Source organism: Mobula hypostoma, chromosome 6 (genome assembly GCF_963921235.1).
Source record: "Mobula hypostoma chromosome 6, sMobHyp1.1, whole genome shotgun sequence".
Classification (NCBI taxonomy): domain Eukaryota; kingdom Metazoa; phylum Chordata; class Chondrichthyes; order Myliobatiformes; family Myliobatidae; genus Mobula; species Mobula hypostoma.
In genome coordinates, this window is record NC_086102.1 from 159,165,317 (window position 1) to 159,183,113 (window position 17,797).

The 17,797-nt window shown below is 42.1% G+C and overlaps 1 protein-coding gene across 5 annotated transcripts in view; it reads right to left on the reverse strand.

The window, feature by feature from the left end:
* Positions 1-17,797, reverse strand: part of itprid2 (ITPR interacting domain containing 2) — a 200,117-nt gene that overhangs the window by 134,509 nt on the left and 47,811 nt on the right. Inside the window, exon 1 of one of the 5 annotated variants that reach the window (XM_063052053.1) lies at positions 15,349-15,411. The exons of the other annotated variants lie outside the window; for them this stretch is intronic. The gene's annotated coding sequence lies outside the window, so the exon portion shown is untranslated. Of the gene's footprint in view, positions 1-15,348; positions 15,412-17,797 lie in introns of those variants that run through there. 5 annotated transcript variants of the gene reach the window in all.

Here is a 17,797-nt window from a genome sequence, read left to right on the forward strand (position 1 = left end):
AACTGCAACTGCTGCAGACGCTTAATAACATCACCATAAGCTCTTTAAACTATACCAGCCCAAAAAGTTTCCAGCTCATAATGACTTGCATGAATTAGGCTACAATGCTCTATACTCTCAGGAGTGTCTCTTGACGTAATTATTTATATGTGGAAAATGCAATGGTACATGAGCTCCCAGTAAGCTCTTGTCATTTGAATTTAAAAATATAATCACATTTTCCACAACTTACTCCACAATGTGGATTTGTATAGTCTGCTTCATTTTTATTTTGATCATAAATTTAATCTCTAATACTTAAACAATGTCAATAAATGATAGCCAATTACATGTATAAAAAAGGATACTGGGCTACCTCCACTTAATATGCTACCTCCACTTAAAGGGAAGTATGAAGGATTACATTTATACAATAATTTTGTTGAGTTAATACTCCTATAAATACTAGTAATAAGTTTTCAAGCATAAGAAGTGTTACCACTTAATATCATTCAGAATATGCTATTTAAATATAATCAAAATTTGTTGGGAAAATACTGAATCTGTACTCCTGGTTGTTTTGACTTCAAGTAGATTTGAACTCTCACACATCCATCACTAACTTTTACTCAAGTCTCACTGAGGCCACAATTCAAACCCTACAGTGAAGGAGAAGCCAATGTCACATCACGATACAGCCTGCTCAGGATTTTCAGACATTTTCTGCTTGGCACTATAGCTGCATATTGTTGTTTGATTGTTTGTGGTTTTTGTATTGCTATATTTATGCTCTATTCTTGGTTGGTGCAGCTGTACTGAAACCCAATTTCCCTCGGGATCACTAAAGTATATCTATCTATCTATCTACCTATCAGTAATAAATTACCAATTCTATGAGACACTCACGAATATTCCAACTCAGTAGCAATAATTCTCCAGTTTGAACATTAACCATCTGTTGCTTTATAAAAGGACAGTTTCCAACATCAGAACTGGGATGTTTAAAGTAAAAATACATGGAAACACTATGATGATGACCAAACCATCAGTAGCAGGAGATGTTTAAAAATATAAATACAGTTTTTTTGCTGGCAACATCAGCATTCATTGTGTCCCTTCAGAAATGGGCTGACCCTACTTAAACGGTTGCAGTCCATGCAACATACTTGGAAAAAGTGAAAAAATATTTATTCTCATACTGAACTACCTGAAGGTTGACTGCTAAAGCAAAGAAGATGCACCTACTTCTCATTGCAATTGTCCAAGGAACTAAGAAGATGGAAATTCATGTTGTTCATTTCTCAGAGCAAGGTGTTTTGTGGAGCAGCACAGAAAGTGCAAAACTGCTCCTCTATCACTCAAGCACTTATTGAAGCTTTTTGAACACTGTGGCTGAAAAGACTAAAAGAGAGAGTGTACATGTACAAAAATTAAACTCCAGGGGTGATAAAATAAAACTGCTCCCGGGTCATAGAGTCATAAAGCACTCATAAGGGCAACAGCAAGATGATAAGGAAGGCATATGGGACACTCTCATTCACTAAGCAGGGCATCATATGAAAAAGCAGGAAGTTTATGTTACAAGCTTTATAAAACATTGGATAGGCCACATCTGGAGTAATATTTGCAATTCTGATCACCACCCTGTAAGAATGATGTGATTGCACTGGAGAAGGTGCAGGGGAGATTCACCATGATAGATAGGTTAGATTGTAGATTTCACAAAGCAGAAGTGTATAAACCTAGAGAGTGTGTTTATGATAAGGGGCAAGAAGTGTAAAGGACCTATAAGGAAGATTTTTTTTTCCATTCAGAGTGTGGCTAGAATGTGGAATGAACTGCCTGAGTGGGCGGTGAAAACAGGAACTCTCATGACATTTAGACTAGACAAACACTGAAATGCTGAGACACAAAATGACATGTGCCAGGAGCTAGTGAATTGGATTAGTGTAGATATACAGCACAGAAAATGGGCCTAGGACCACCACATCTGTGTCACCCTTTGTGCCCATTTACATGAGTGCCATCTGTCTGCACTAGCACCATATCCCTCTATGTTTTGAGCCTATTTAAGATTCTATCTAAATGCCTCTTAAAACATAGTAATTGCATCTGATCTTAACTGGCCATGCGTTCCAGATATCAACTATCCTTTGTGTAAAAAGACTTACCTTTGAAGTCGTCAAGTCAAGTCACTTTTTAATTGTCATTTTGCCCATAACTGCTAGTACAGTACACAGTAAAAATGAGATGATATTTTTCAGGACCATGGTGCTACATGAAACAATGCAAAAACTACACTGAACTACGTAAAACAACACAAAAACTACACTAGACTACAGACCTACCCAGGACTGCATAAAGTGCACAAAACAGTGCAGGCATTACAATAAATAATAAACAAGACAATATGCACTGTAGAGGGCAGTAGGTTGGTGTCAGTCCAGGCTCTGGGTATTGAGGAGTCTGATGGCTTGGGAGAAGAAACTATTACATAGTCTGGTCGTGAGAGCCTGACTACTTCGGTGCATTTTGCCAGATGGCAGGAGGGGAGAAGAGTTTGTATGAGGGGTGCGTGGGGTCCTTCATAATGCTGTTTGGTTTGCAGATGCAGCGTGTGGTGTAAATGTCTGTAATGGCGGAAAGAGAGACCCCGATGATCTTCTCAGCTGACCTCACTATCCACTGCAGGGTTTTGCAATCCGAGATGGTGCAATTTCCGAACCAGGCAGTGATGCAGCTGCTCAGGATGTTCTCAATACAACTTCTGTAGAATTTGGTGAGGATGGTGGGGTGGGAGATGGACTTTTCTCAGATTTCGCAGAAAGTGGAGACGCTGCTGGGCTTTCTTTGCTAAGGAGCTACTGTTGAGGGACCAGGTAAGATTCTCTGCCAGGTGAACACCAAGAAATTTGGTGCTCTTAATGATCTCTACGGAGGAGCCATCGATGTTCAGTGGAGAGTGGTCGCTCCATGTCCTCCTGAAGTCAACAACCATCTCTTTTGTTTTGTTCGCATTCAGAGACAGGTTGTTGGCTCTGCACCAGTGCATTAGCCGCTGCAGCTCCTCTCTGTATGCTGACTCATTGTTCTTGCTGATGCGACCCACCACGGTCATGTCATTGGCGAACTTGATGATGTGGTTCGAGCTGTGTGTTGCAGCACAGTCGTGGGTCAGCAGAGTGAACAGCAGTGGACTGAGCACACAGTCCTGGGGGGCCCCCGTGCTCAATATGATGGTGTTGGAGATGCTGCTTCCAATCCGGACTGACTGAGGTCTCCCAGTCAGGAAGTTTAGGATCCAGTTGCAGAGGGAGGTGTTCAGGCCCAGTAGGCTCAGCTTTCCAATCAGTTTCTGAGGAATGATTGTGTTGAATGCTGAACTGAAGTCTATGAACAGCATTTGAACATACGTGTCTTTTTTGTCCAGGTGGGTTAGGGCAAGGTGAAGGGTGATGGCAATGGCGTCGTCTGTTGAACGGTTGGGACGGTACGCGAACTGCAGGTGGTTCAGTGAGGGGGGCAGCAGGGACTTGATGTGCCTCATGACGAGCCTCTCGAAACACTTCATGATGATGGATGTGAGTGCAATTGGACGGTAGTTGTTCAGGCAGGACACCGAAGACTTCTTTGGCACGGGGATGATGGTGGCGGCCTTAAACCATGTAGGAATGATGGCGCTGCTCAGGGAGATGTCGAAGATGTCAGTGAGAATCTCAGCTAGCTGGTCTGCACATCCTTTAAGCACTCTGCCAGGAATATTGTCTGGTCCAGCAGTCTTCCATGAGTTGACCCTGCACAGGGTTCTCCTCACATCGGCCACAGTAAGACACGGCACCTGGTAGTTTGGAGGAGGGGTGGTCTTCCTCGTTGCCACGTCATTTTCCACCTCAAAACGAGCGTAGAAGTTGTTCAACGCATCTGAGAGGGAGACATCACCAGCACAGGCAGGTGATGTTGTCCTGTAGTTGGTGATGTCCTGAATGCCCTTCCACAAGCGCCACATGTCGCCACTGTCCTGGAAATGGCTGTGGATTCGCTGGGCATGTGCACGCTTTGCCTCTCTGATGGCCCGGGACAGTTTGGCCCTCGCTGTTGTTAGGGCTGCCTTGTCGCCTGCTCTGAAGGCGGAGTCACGGGTCCTCAGCAGCGCACGCACCTCCGCGGTCATCCATGGCTTCTGGTTAGAGCGTGTAGTGATGGTCTTGGCCACAGTGATGTCATCGACGCACTTGCTGATGTAGCTAGTCACTGATGCCGTGTACTCCTCTAAGTTGGTAGAGCTGCAATCGGTTGCAGCCTCCCTGAACATGTGCCAGTCAGTGTGTTCAAAGCAGTCTTGAAGAGCAGAGATGGCTCCTGCTGGCCAGGCTCTCACCTGCTTCTGAACTGGTCTGGAGCGCCTGACGAGCAGTCTGTATGCTGGGATTAGCATAACAGAGATGTGGTCTGAGTAACCGAGGTGGGGGCAGGGTTCTGCCGGTACGCGTCGGGAATGTTTGTGTAAACAAGGTCTCCGCCCTCGTTGCAAAGTCCACATACTGATGGAATTTTCAGGTTCCTTAAAAATCCTTTCATCTAAATTTACAGCCTATGCCCTTGATACTCCTACTGTGGAAAAAAACAGCTATCCACCCCATCAATACATCTCTTAATGCTATGTATTTCTTAACTCCAGGGAAAGCAAGCCAGTTTATCCCATCTCTCCACATAACCATTGTCCTCCAATCCAGACAACATTCTCTGCAGCCCAATTCATCCTTCCTATAGGTTGCCAATCAGTACTGCACACAATATTCTAAACCTGGTGCTGTCAGTGTTTTGTTAAGTTGCAGCATTACATCCAAGCTCCCATATCTTGTGCCATGCTGCATGCCTCATTCACCAGCCTAGCAACCTATTTTGCCATTTTCAGGGGACCAAGGACTTGGACACCAGGGTTTCTCATTATTAATATTCCCCTTCCATTTACTTTTAATGTTCTACCCCTATTTGTCTTCCCTAAATTCTATCTGTCCATGTTCTTTCCACCTTTCCATCTGATCCATATCTTGCAATAGACCGAGACAACATCTCTCACTATCCAGATGAGTAATTGGTATTCAGTGTTAGGGCATATTCTGCAGTTAGGTTATATTGCAAAATATTAACTGCAGCAGGCAATCTTTAGACCTGAATGTGGATTGTAGGTTAAATTTAAAATGCAGCCCTGGATAATAGTTTACTGGAACCAGTTGGTTCAAAACCACACAATGCTGATTAACGCAACACACATAAAAGTTGCTGGTGAACATAGCAGGCCAGGCAGCATCTCTAGGAAGAGGTGCAGTCGACGTTTCAGGCCGAGACTCTTCGTCAGGACTAACTGAAGGAAGAGTGAGTAAGGGATTTGAAAGCTGGAGGGGGAGGGGGAGATCCAAAATGATAGGAGAAGACAGGAGGAGGAGGGATAGAGCCAACAGCTGGACAGGTGATAGGCAAAAGAGATACTAGAGGATCATGGGACAGGAGGTCCGGGAAGAAAGACAAGGGGGGGGGGACCCAGAGGATGGGCAAGGGGTATATTCAGAGGGGCAGAGGGAGAAAAAGGAGAGTGAGAGAAAGAATGTGTGTATAAAAATAAGTAACAGATTGGGTACGAGGGGGAGGTGGGGCATTAGCGGAAGTTAGAGAAGTCGATGTTCATGCCATCAGGTTGGAGGCTACCCAGACGGAATATAAGGTGTTGTTCCTCCAACCTGAGTGTGGCTTCATCTTTACAGTAGAGGAGGCCGTGGATAGACATGTCAGAATGGGAATGGGATGTGGAATTAAAATGTGTGCATGTCAGAATGGCATGAACATCGACGTCTCAGTGTGGTATGACAATTGTCCTGTATCGAACCGCAAAGCACTCCAGCAGGTGGTGAAAACTACCCAGCAGATTATCAGCACCCAATTGCCCACCACTGAGAACATCTACCATAAACGCTGCCTAGTCAGGGCGCGAAGAGCATTATCAAGGGTGCATCTGACCCTAACCATGGACTTTTTACTCTCCTCCCATCCGGCAGGCACTACAGGAGCCTCCGCTCCTGCACCAGCAGGCTCAGGAAGAGCTTCTTCCCTGAGGTTGCGACCCTGTTGAACCTCACATCACAGCGCTAAGCAGTATTACACGCATATTGCACTGTCTCAGTACTTCTATATTTGTATGCTGTAGCACTTACTTTTTATTCGCAGTTATTTTGTAAATAATACTATTCTTTTGCACTTCTGGTCAGATGCTAATGCATTTCATTGGCATTGTATCTGTACTCGGCACAATGACAATAAAGTTGAATCTAATCTAATGAAATAAGGTGGATGATCTTGTTGTACAGCTATAGATTGGCAGGTATGATATTGTGGCCATCACTGAGACCTGGCTAAAGGACGCATGTCTCTGGGAGCTGAACATTCAAGGATACACGGTGTATCGGAAGGATAGGAAGGTAGGCAGAGGGGGAGGCGTGGCTTTATTGGTAAGAAATGATATTAAATCATTAGAAAGAGGTGATATAGGATCGGAAGGTGCAGAATCTTTATGGGTTGAGCTAAGGAATAGCAGGGGTAAAAGGACCCTGATGACAGTTATTTAAAGGCCTCCAAACAGCTGCAGGGATGTGGACTACAAATTACAACTGGAAATAGAAAAGGCTTGTCAGAAGGGCAGTGTTATGATAATTGTGGGGGATTTTAACATGCGAGTAGATTGGAAAAATCAGGTCGGCACTGGATCTCAAGAGAGAGAATTTGTAGAATGTCTGCGAGATGGCTTTTTAGAACAGCTTGCTGTTGAGCCCACTAGGGGATCGGCTGCACTGGATTGGGTATTGTGTAATGAACCGGAGGTGATTGGAGAGATTGAGGTGAAGGAACCCTTAGGAGGCAGTGATCATAACATGATTGAGTTCACTGTGAAATTAGAAAAAGAGATGCCGAAATCTGATGTGTCGGTGTTTCAGTGGAGTAAAGGAAACTACAGTGGCATGAGAGAGGAACTGGCCAAAGTTAACTGGAAAGAGACACTGGCGGGAAAGACGGCAGAACAGCAGTGGCTGGAGTTTATGCGAGAAATGAGGAATGTGCAAGACAGGTATATTCCAAAAAAGAAGAAATTTTCGAGTGGAAAAAGGATGCAACCGTGGTTGACAAGAGAAGTCAAAGCCAAAGTTAAAGCTAAGGAGAGGGCATACAAGGAAGCAAAAATTAGTGGGAAGACAGAGGATTGGGAAGTCTTTAAAACCTTACAAAAGGAAACCAAGAAGGTCATTAAGAGAGAAAAGATTAACTATGAAAGGAAACTAGCAAATAATATCGAAGAGAATACTAAAAGCTTTTTCAAGTATATAAAGAGTAAAAGACAGGTGAGAGTAGATATAGGACCGACAGAAACTGATACTGGAGAAATTGTAATGGGAGATGAGGAGATGGCAGAGGAACTGAATAAGTATTTTGCATCAGTCTTCACTGAGGAAGACAGCAGGATACCGGACACTCAAGGGTGGCAGGGAAGAGAAGTGTGCGCAGTCACAATTACGACAGAGAAAGTACTCAGGATGCTGAATAGGCTAAAGGTCGATAAATCTCCTGGACCAGATGGAATGCACCCTCGTGTTCTGAAGGAAGTAGCTGTGGAGATTGCAGAGGCATTAGCGATGATCTTTCAAAAGTCGATAGATTCTGGCATGGTTCCGGAGGACTGGAAGATTGTAAATGTCACTCCGCTATTTAAGAAGGGGGCAAGGAAGCAAAAAGGAAATTATAGACCTGTTAGCTTGACGTCAGTGGTTGGGAAGTTGTTGGAGTCGATTGTCAAGGATGAGGTTACAGAGTACCTGGAGGCATATGACAAGATAGGCAGAACTCAGCATGGATTCCTTAAAGGAAAATCCTGCCTGACAAACCTATTACAATTTTTTGAGGAAATTACCAGTAGGCTAGACAAGGGAGATGCAGTGGATGTTGTATATTTGGATTTTCAGAAGGCCTTTGACAAGGTGCCACACATGAGGCTGCTTAACAAGATAACAGCCCATGGAATTACAGGAAAGTTACATACGTGGATAGAGCGTTGGCTGATTGGCAGGAAACAGAGAGTGGGAATAAAGGGATCCTATTCTGGTTGGCTGCCGGTTATCAGTGGTGTTCCACAGGGATCAGTGTTGGGGCCGCTTCTTTTTACATTGTACATCAACGATTTGGATTATGGAATAGAGGGCTTTGTGGCTAAGTTTGCTGATGATACAAAGATAGGTGGAGGGGCCGGTAGTGCTGAGGAAACGGAGAGTCTGCGGAGAGACTTGGATAGATTGGAAGAATGGGCAGAGAAGTGGCAAATGAAGTACAATGTTGGAAAGTGTATGGTTATGCACTTTGGCAGAAAAAATAAACGGGCAGACTATTATTTAAATGGGGAAAGAATTCAAAGTTCTGAGATGCAACGGGACTTGGGAGTCCTCGTACAGGGTTCCCTTAAAGTTAACCTCCAGGTTGAGTCGGTAGTGAAGAAGGCGAATGCAATGTTGGCATTCATTTCTAGAGGAATAGAGTATAGGAACAGGGATGTGATGTTGAGGCTCTATAAGGCGCTGGTGAGACCTCACTTGGAGTACTGTGGGCAGTTTTGGTCTCCTTATTTAAGAAAGGATGTGCTGACGTTGGAGAGGGTACAGAGAAGATTCACTAGAATGATTCCGGGAATGAGAGAGTTAACATATGAGGAGCGTTTGTCCGCTCTTGGACTGTATTCCTTGGAGTTTAGAAGAATGAGGGGAGACCTCATAGAAACATTTCAAATGTTAAAAGGCATGGACAGAGTGGACGTGGCAAAGTTGTTTCCCCTAATGGGGGAGTCTAGTACGAGAGGGCATGACTTCAGGATTGAAGGGCGCCCTTTCAGAACAGAAATGCGAAAAAATTTTTTTAGTCAGAGGGTGGTGAATCTATGGAATTTGTTGCCACGGGCAGTAGTGGAGGCCAAGTCATTGGGTGTCTTTAAGGCAGAGATTGATAGGTATCTGAGTAGCCAGGGCATCAAAGGTTATGGTGAGAAGGCGGGGCAGTGGGACTAAATAGGACAAAATGGATCAGCTCATGATAAAATAGCGGAGCAGACTCGATGGGCCGAATGGCCTACTTCTGCTCCTTTGTCTTATGGTCTTATGGACATCATAAAAAATATGGCTAAAAGGTTTGTAGCCGAACAAAAGACATCATTTCTCTTTGCCATCTAGTTCACAAAGCATGTGATGCATAAGAAGCCATAAGCCCACCCAGATATGCAAAATAAATAGTTCAAGAAAAGCAGTTGACAATACTAACACCCCATGCACCACCAAAAGCATACATTCTCTCAACCATATTGAAAAAGTGACATTCCTCCCCACAAACCTTGTTTATGTTCAAGTAACACTTAAGGTTTATCTTAATAATTCTAGATCTTCAAGGAAGTTATTTAAAGTAAACTGGTTCTTCTGAACGAAGGAACATGAACAAATAGCTCCTGACACTACACTAATATAACTTCAGAACTGAAGTTCTTTCTAACACAAAATCAAAATACTCTGGATTCTTGAAATCTGATATAAAACAGGAAATGCACAAATAAAAATACAGGAAATACTGGAAATGCTCAGCAGGGCAGAGATCATTTGTTGGCAGCAAATGTTTCAACTTAATGACCTTCCAGCTGAATGGTTATTTAATTTATTTATTTTTTGGGATGTACACATCACTGGTAGACCACAAGAGAGAGGAGCAGAATTAGGCCACTCAGTCCATTGACTCTTCTCCATCATTCCATCATGGCTGATCCCGGATCCCACTCAACCCCATACACCTACCTTCTCACCGTATCCTTTGATGTCCTGACCGATCAGGAAACCATCAACTTCCAGCTTATATATACCCATGGACTTGGCCTCCACCGTAGTCTGTGGCAGAGCATTCCACAGGTTCACCACACTCTGGCTAAAAAAATTCCTCCTTACCTCTGTTCTAAAAGGTCACCCCTCAGAATTGAGGCTGTGCCCTCTAGTTCTGGATACTTCCACCGTAGCAAACATCCTCTCCACATCCACCCTATCTAGTCCTTTCAACATTCAGTAGCTTTCAATGACATCCCCCTGCATTCATCTAAATTCCATTACTACCTCACCAGCATCATTTTCCAGTGGTCCAGTATCAACTCTCACCTCCCTTTTGTTCTTTATATAACTGAAAAAACTTTTAATATCCTTCTTTATATTATTGGCTAGTTGCCCTCATTTTTCATCCCTTCTTATGGCTTTTTTAGTTGCCTTTTAAAAGCTTCCCAACTACCCAACTTCCCACTCATTTTTGCTACTTTATATGCACTTTCCTTGGCTTTTATGCAGTCCTTAATTTCCCTTGTTAGCCATTGTTGCCTACCCCTGCCATTTGAGAACGTCTTCTGTGGGACAGATCTATGCTGCGCCTTGTGAACTATTCCCAGAAACTTCAGCCATCTCTGCTCTGCCATCATCCCCACCAGTATCCTCCTCCAATCCACCTGGGTAAGCTCCTCTCTCATGCCTCTAAAATTCCCATTATTGCATTGTGATACTCATACATGTGAGTTATGCTTCTCCCTCTCAAATTGCAGTATGAATTCAATCACATTATGATCACTGCCTCCTGAGGGTTCCTTTACGTTCAGCTTCCTAATAAGATCTGGGTTATTACACAACACCCAGTCTAAGATACCCTCTCCCCGAGTAGGCTCAAGCACAAGCTGCTCTAAAAAACCATCTCGTAGGCATTCAATTCTGACACCACCCTGATTTCCCCAATCCCCTTGCATATTGAATTCCCCCATTACAATTGTGTCGTTACCCCTATTGCATGCCTTTTCCAGCTCCCTTTTCAATCTCAACCTCACATCTTGGCTACTATTTGGAGGCCTATATATGATTCCCATAATATTTTTTTTCACCCTTGCAGTTTCTTAACTCCACCCACAAAGATTCAACATTCTCTGTCCCTTTGTCACCTCTTTCTAAAGATGTATTTCCATCTCTTACCAACAGAGCCACACCACCACCTATGCCTTCTGGTCTGTCCTTTTGATACAAAGTATATCCTTCAATGTTAAGCTCCCAATTATGGCCTTCGTTCAGCCACAACTCAGTGATGCCCACAACATCATACCAACCAATCTGTAATTGCGCCAGGAGTTCGCATCACCTTATTCCAAATGATACATGCACTTAAATACAGCACCTTCAGTCCTGCATTCTTCGCCCTTTTAAATTTTGCCTCTGTGGTACAATTTAACTCTTTGCTCTGTCTACATTTGTACTCAATCATTGGCTTGTCCTTCCTTACATTCATGTTACACCCATCGTCTACTTGTAAACCTGCTGGCTCATTCTCAGCTCTATAATCCTGGTTCCCATCCCCCTGCCATCATAGTTTAAACCACTCCCAACAGCTCTAGTAAACCTGCCTGCAAGAATATTGGTCCCCCTTGGATTCGAGTGCAACCCATCCCTTTTGTACAGGTCACACCTGCCCCAGAAGTGGTCCCAATTACCCAGAAACCTGAATTCCTGCCCCCTGCTCCAATTCTTCACCCACACATTTATCCGCCACCTCATTCTATTCCTATCCTCACTGTCACATGGCACAGGCAGCAATCCCAAGATTACTACCCTTGAGGTCCCACTTCTCAGCTTCCTCCCTAACTCCCTGTATTCCTCCTTTTTTCTACCTAAGTTGTTGGTACCAATATGTATCATGACTTCTGGCTGCTCACCCTCCCTTTTCAGAGAAGGCCATCATTTAATATCAATCTCTTATCATCTTTGAGAAGATGTCAATAAACCACTTTACGCCATGGTCCATCTGAAGTCCAAAAAAGCTGCTGGGGGTGAGTTTCACACTTACATGCAGTTACAATGAAGACAATATATTTTCAAGAAATCCAACTATGCATTTTGGAGGGGATCGTGCAGATGGAGTTCTGATACACCATTACCCTTGGTGATATGGTGATATGGGTCAATAACTGAGGAGGTGCTAAGGGCTTGGTTCTTGTGGGTATCTATAGTGTATTTTATAGACAGTGTACACTACAGCCATGTGTGACAATGAAAAGAATGTTCAGAGTGCTGGATGAGATAGAAGTCATGTTGGGTGTTTTGCCCTTGATGCTGTTGAGCTTCTGGAGAGTTGTTGGAGTTGCACTTATCAAGCAAGTAAAGAGCACCCATCACACTCCAGACTTTTCCTCCAGCCTTTGGATGGAGGAAAAGTCTTTGGAGTGCCATGAGCGAAATCAATCATTGCAGCGTGCTCAACTTCTAGCGTACTCTTGAATATATACGGCAGATGTAGTTGAGTTTCAGGATAATAGCAACCTTCTGGATGTTGTTGATGGGAAACTTAGCAATGGTGCTTTAAGAAATTGAATACTTGGATTAAAATGCATTTTTATGAAAAATCTATTTTCAGCTATTTGGAGCAATTTAGAGGTTGTCCACCGTGTACGGCGATGACAGAAAACCTGTGCAGGAGTGTTTCTAAAGCAGAGAAGGCATCGCTCTGGGGCAGCTCCACTCTCTTGACCTCATTAGTCCAGGTCCAGTGGTGCGATTTAATTAATCTTTATTAAGTCATTCATCATAAAGGAATATTCTTTCAAACTAAATTTATCATCATTACATTCTGAGTGCAACCCAGCCATATTAGCTGAAGGTAGATAATATAATTGAAAAATGCAAATAATGTAAGAAAAAAAAACTTTTCTTCAGTCTTGTCCTAATTATAACAAGTTTAAACCTTGTCACCCACTATATCCAAAGAGATAAAATCAACTCTACAACTTTTCTAAAGTCAATAAATAAATACTGTAAATGGAATGCAGTAATATAGTTACAAGACTATTTAAACTTGTTCGTCAAATGAACCTCATGCATCAAACACAAGGCTCTAAAAAAGACTTTTCACAAATTAATGTTTATAGAACTCTTAATATCGTAAATTTACAAATCCAGAGCGTACACAGTTCTACTCAATAATGGCTATCTACTTTAAATCATTGCCTTAAAAGACAATGTTTCCTTAAAGACCAAATTTGCATTTTTCCAAATAATCTTAGATCTCTGCTGGCTTACAGTGTGACAAAATAAGATAATGCTCATGCCACCACATGTCGATATTCAGGAAGTGTGGCTCCATTGATGTATTTCTGTTTCACTTTAAAAGGAAATCAACAACTCTCAATGCAAGTCTTTGTCCATCAGGAACAGAAGACTTTTTTTCCAGTGTACTGTGCAATTATCTATTATGAAATAGCTTACAAATGCAAATGACACAGTGATAATGATTGCAATCAGAGAGCATGTCATATTGTGAAACTATTTTACACATTTGTTTTCTTATCAATCATCTGCTACATAATCCTCCTGCCTGCTTTAAATAATTCAACTTTTTTTTCTCTCTCTGTTAAAATGAGGAGGTAAATGCTGTTCACAGTTTGTAAAGAATGAGAATTCCTTTGGAAACAAAACTGTAAAATCTGAATAATCCTCAACAGACTATTCAGACTTTTACATTTTAATTGTGTCACAAAACTACATCTGAAAGAAATATATGGAGATGCTGAGATGGTGACTGGTTTTAGAGATGGAATGTAAAAGAACTGACATAAAATAGATGGTTAATTAACATATAATAGATATCACAATATGTTATCTTTGCAGCCACCGCAAGGGCCCGGTGGGGAAGGACCACGGTATAGGTTTCTCCACCCGTGGGAGTGGGAGGGGTCGGTGGGCAGGGAGTATACCCCTCAACAATGATATGCTGAGCTGAACTACTGGAGTGCCACGTGGGTGGCTATAAATACGGATATGTACTGAGTATAATGGAAACGTATGTAAAGGATGAAAAGTTATTGAATGGTTTATTGTATATATTTATTTTTGAATAAAGTATATTTTGAAATAAAAAAAAGTTGTGTCACAAAACTACATCTGAAAGAAATATATGGAGATGCTGAGATGGTGACTGGTTTTAGAGATGGAATGTAAAAGAACTGACATAAAATAGATGATTAACTAACATATAATAGATATCACAATATGTTCTAAAACTGAAAAGTCCCAAGTACATTAACACGTTCAAAGGCACTTAAATGCGGAAGCCGGTGCTACGTTGCCATGGAGGAAGGTTGTTGGCAGGTCAAAGGGCCTTATTGGGGACCTGCTGCTGAGTCGCATAGAGTGAAGTCACAGGATCAGAGCAAAAAAAAACCCTCATGCAATGCTGACACTAACTGCCTTAAACATTCTTTAAGAAGTTTACTTGAAACAGACCATACAATAGTGGAGCACAAAAACAGACCCCAGGGCCCTAGGTACCTTTGCCAACCACGATGGCAATTTAACCTAATCCTATCTACTATCCCATGGTTTATCTCCCTCCAATTGCAGCTGTAGTCTATTTAATGTTTCAGTAACATTTGAGCAATATTGTAAATATATTGTTTGATTAAGCATTTTGTTTGTTCACATAATTCCAGACATCCCACCCTGCAAAAACTTATTTCAGGGAGGTAGCACCATCAACTTGTGGGAGACTCCCGGAACTTCCAGGAGAGCTGGGATGTCTACAATAGAGTTGCTCCTTAGAGCTAGCCAGCTAGTTTAAATAACATTGGCTATGCTAATGAACGAATGACACCTGTTAAACTCAACTCAACATGTCTTTCACAGTCTTAACCCACCATGGGCAATAGAAAATTCACTGTTGCAAACAGTGCAGCAAGCAATACTGTCATTATTTTTGACCTCTATTAGGCAGGGGCACACTTTAGTGTAGTCTGAGGTGATGTATGTTTTATATTTTCTTTTTTTGGATCTCTCTCTCTCTCTCTCTCGTGGTCACTCTCGCACTCTGTCGCTCACTCACTCGCTCTCAAAAAAATTTATTTCCGTGATATTGTATATAATTTGCGGGCATCAGGGAGCCACTATTAATATGCGGGAGACTCCTAGAACTTCCGGGAGAGGTGGGATGTCTGTAATTCATTATGTAAGAAGTATGCGAATGGCCTACATCATTACACCACAACATATGTGAGCACCTCACTAAAAGAAAAACTAAGTAGTCACTCATCTCCCGGCTCCTATGTTTTTCTTTCAATTTGTTTCCGGCGACACGAAATATATCAGCAGACTGATTATGTCTGTCTAAATGCATCTTAAATGTTGCAGCTGAATCTGTTTCCACCATCTCCCTTGGCAACACATTCCAGACACCTACTAATCCTTACATAAAAATCTTGTCTCACAAACCTCCTTCAAACTTTCCTCCACTCACCTTAAATCTATGTTCTCAAGTGCAACAAACACTGTTAAAGGAACTGGGTAGTTCAAACAGCATCTGTAAGAGGAAAGAAACTGTCAAAATTTCATATTGAAACCCTGCATTAGGGCCTGTCCTGATGTCCTTGTCCATGTCTTAACTGGAAGTGCAGGGACAAGAGTGCATTATGATTAAGGATACCGTCATTTAATTTGATGTTCATTATTTAAGATGTACTTTTTAAACTGACTAAAATAGAAAATAGGAGAAAGAGCACAAAGTTTGTTTATTTGATAGCACTAAATTAACTTGACATCTTCCAGACTGGCTTGTGAAAAGGAGAAACTGAGATAAGTTTTCCTTGCAACTGGATGGTTAAAACAAAATGAATAAATATGACCCAGAATTGTTCAGTTGAAACCAATAGTGGAAAAGAAATACAGTAAATTAAGATCCCTGATCTTTTATTTGTGGGGTCAGTGTAGGAACATGGCACTGAGGTAAATGGCCAGCCATAGCCTTCAATGTATGGCCAAATCCTACTATTTCTTATGCTCTTGCAGTTCAACAATAAACTAAGACACACTACAAGCGTATCGATCAATCACAAGAAATAAAACAATCAGCCATTGGAGATAGAAGAGTGAATTAGGTATACTTAAAATTTAAGCAATGTTACCAATAATTACTATGTAAAATCCATGCAGCAAGACAGCGAAGTGATTAAAGGTGGAAGTGGAGGCCTTTTCTTTGTTGTTCCTCTCCGTGCCTTGCAGCAATCAGGTGGCAAACTTGCCATTTCTTTAGCATTTGTCTGCTTTTCACAAGGCGCTCAGCCTAGCACAGACAGATGCAAGAAGCCAGCCAGATTCAAACCCAGGATCGCTCACCTTTAAGTCCAGTGCAGATGTCACTACACCACTGGCCAGCTTTGTTACTGGCTTGAACCAATTCCTGCGAACTGCCAGTTAAAAACAACAGCATATCTTGTGACATAAGAACATAAGAAATAGGAGCAGGAGTCGGCCATCTGGCCCATCGAGCCTGCTCCGCCATTGAATAAGATCATGGCTGATCTGGCCATGGACTCATCTCCACCTACCTGCCTTTTCCCCATAACCCCTTATTCCCCTACAATGCAAAAAATCTATCCAACCTTGCGTTAAATATATTTACTGAGGTAACCTCCACTGCTTGAGTGGAGAATTCCACAGATTTACCACTCTGGGAAAAGCAGTTCCTCCTCATCTCCATCCTAAATCTACTCCCCCAAACCTTGAAGCTATGTTCCCTAGTTCTAGTCTCACTTACCAGTGGAAACAACTTTCCTGCCTCTATCTTACCTATCCCTTTCATAATTTTATGTGTTTCTATAAGATCTCCTCTCATTTTTCTGAATTCTAGTGAGTACTCAATCTGTCCTCATAGTCTAACCCTTCATCTCTGGAATCAACCTAGTGAACCTCCTCTGCATCGCCTCCAAAGCCAGTATGAAAAGCCAAAGTCTCAGGTGAGGAGACCAGAAATGCAGGCAATACTCGAAGTGCAGCCTCACTGGTACCCTGTGCAGTTGCTGGTCAGACTGCACATGGAGTACTGCGTGCAGTGACCAAAACAAGGTATGTTTTCAGAAGAAGTTTTAAAAACAGAATGACACAGCAGTTAGCGCTGCTGTCACACAACTGCAGGCATCTGTGTTCATTGCTGTCTTGGGGCAGTGTCTGCCTGACCGGTTTCATCGCAGAGATGCACTAGTTGATACGTTAATTGGTCATTGCGCATTATCTTCAGGTCAGCTGGATCAAGTCAAAGAGAAGGGAGGCAGTGGTGTATTTGTTGAGGGAAATAAGTGGAAGAATAGGACTGATGGAAATGACCAAAGATCTATATTGTAAGAAACTAGAAGCCTGAAGTACCACACCACAGGGCTGTATTGTAAAATAACAGAGAAATAAGGAATTTGACAGAGGACCTTCAGGTTGAGGATATACAGTTTGTACTTCATGTTGTCTGCTGTTCAATCGAGCTGACTAACTTTTGAAGCAAAATTTAAATTATTTGGGGCAATTGATTGTCTAATCAGACACTAAACATGAGACCAAGTTATGTATTTCTTATAAAAACATTTTAAAAATGTTGGCGTGAAAGGATCAATGTCAACACTGGAACATAAATACTGTAATTGTTACCATGATAAAAGTATTTCCACTTTTTAATGTCAGTGCCTTGGGAATTTAAAATATTTTAAAAATACAATAGATATCTAGCTCATCAGGAGATAAATTGCAGATGACATTAAAATTCAAAGGAGAATGCTTCACATATTTCTGAAGTGGACAAAGTGTTGTTCTTTAGCTGACCAGTGACCTACATTCATGTAAAACTGACAAAACACAGAAACACTGTAAAATACATTTCATCAGCTAAATACTCCTTCTCAAAGCACTTTAATCATCACTACTTC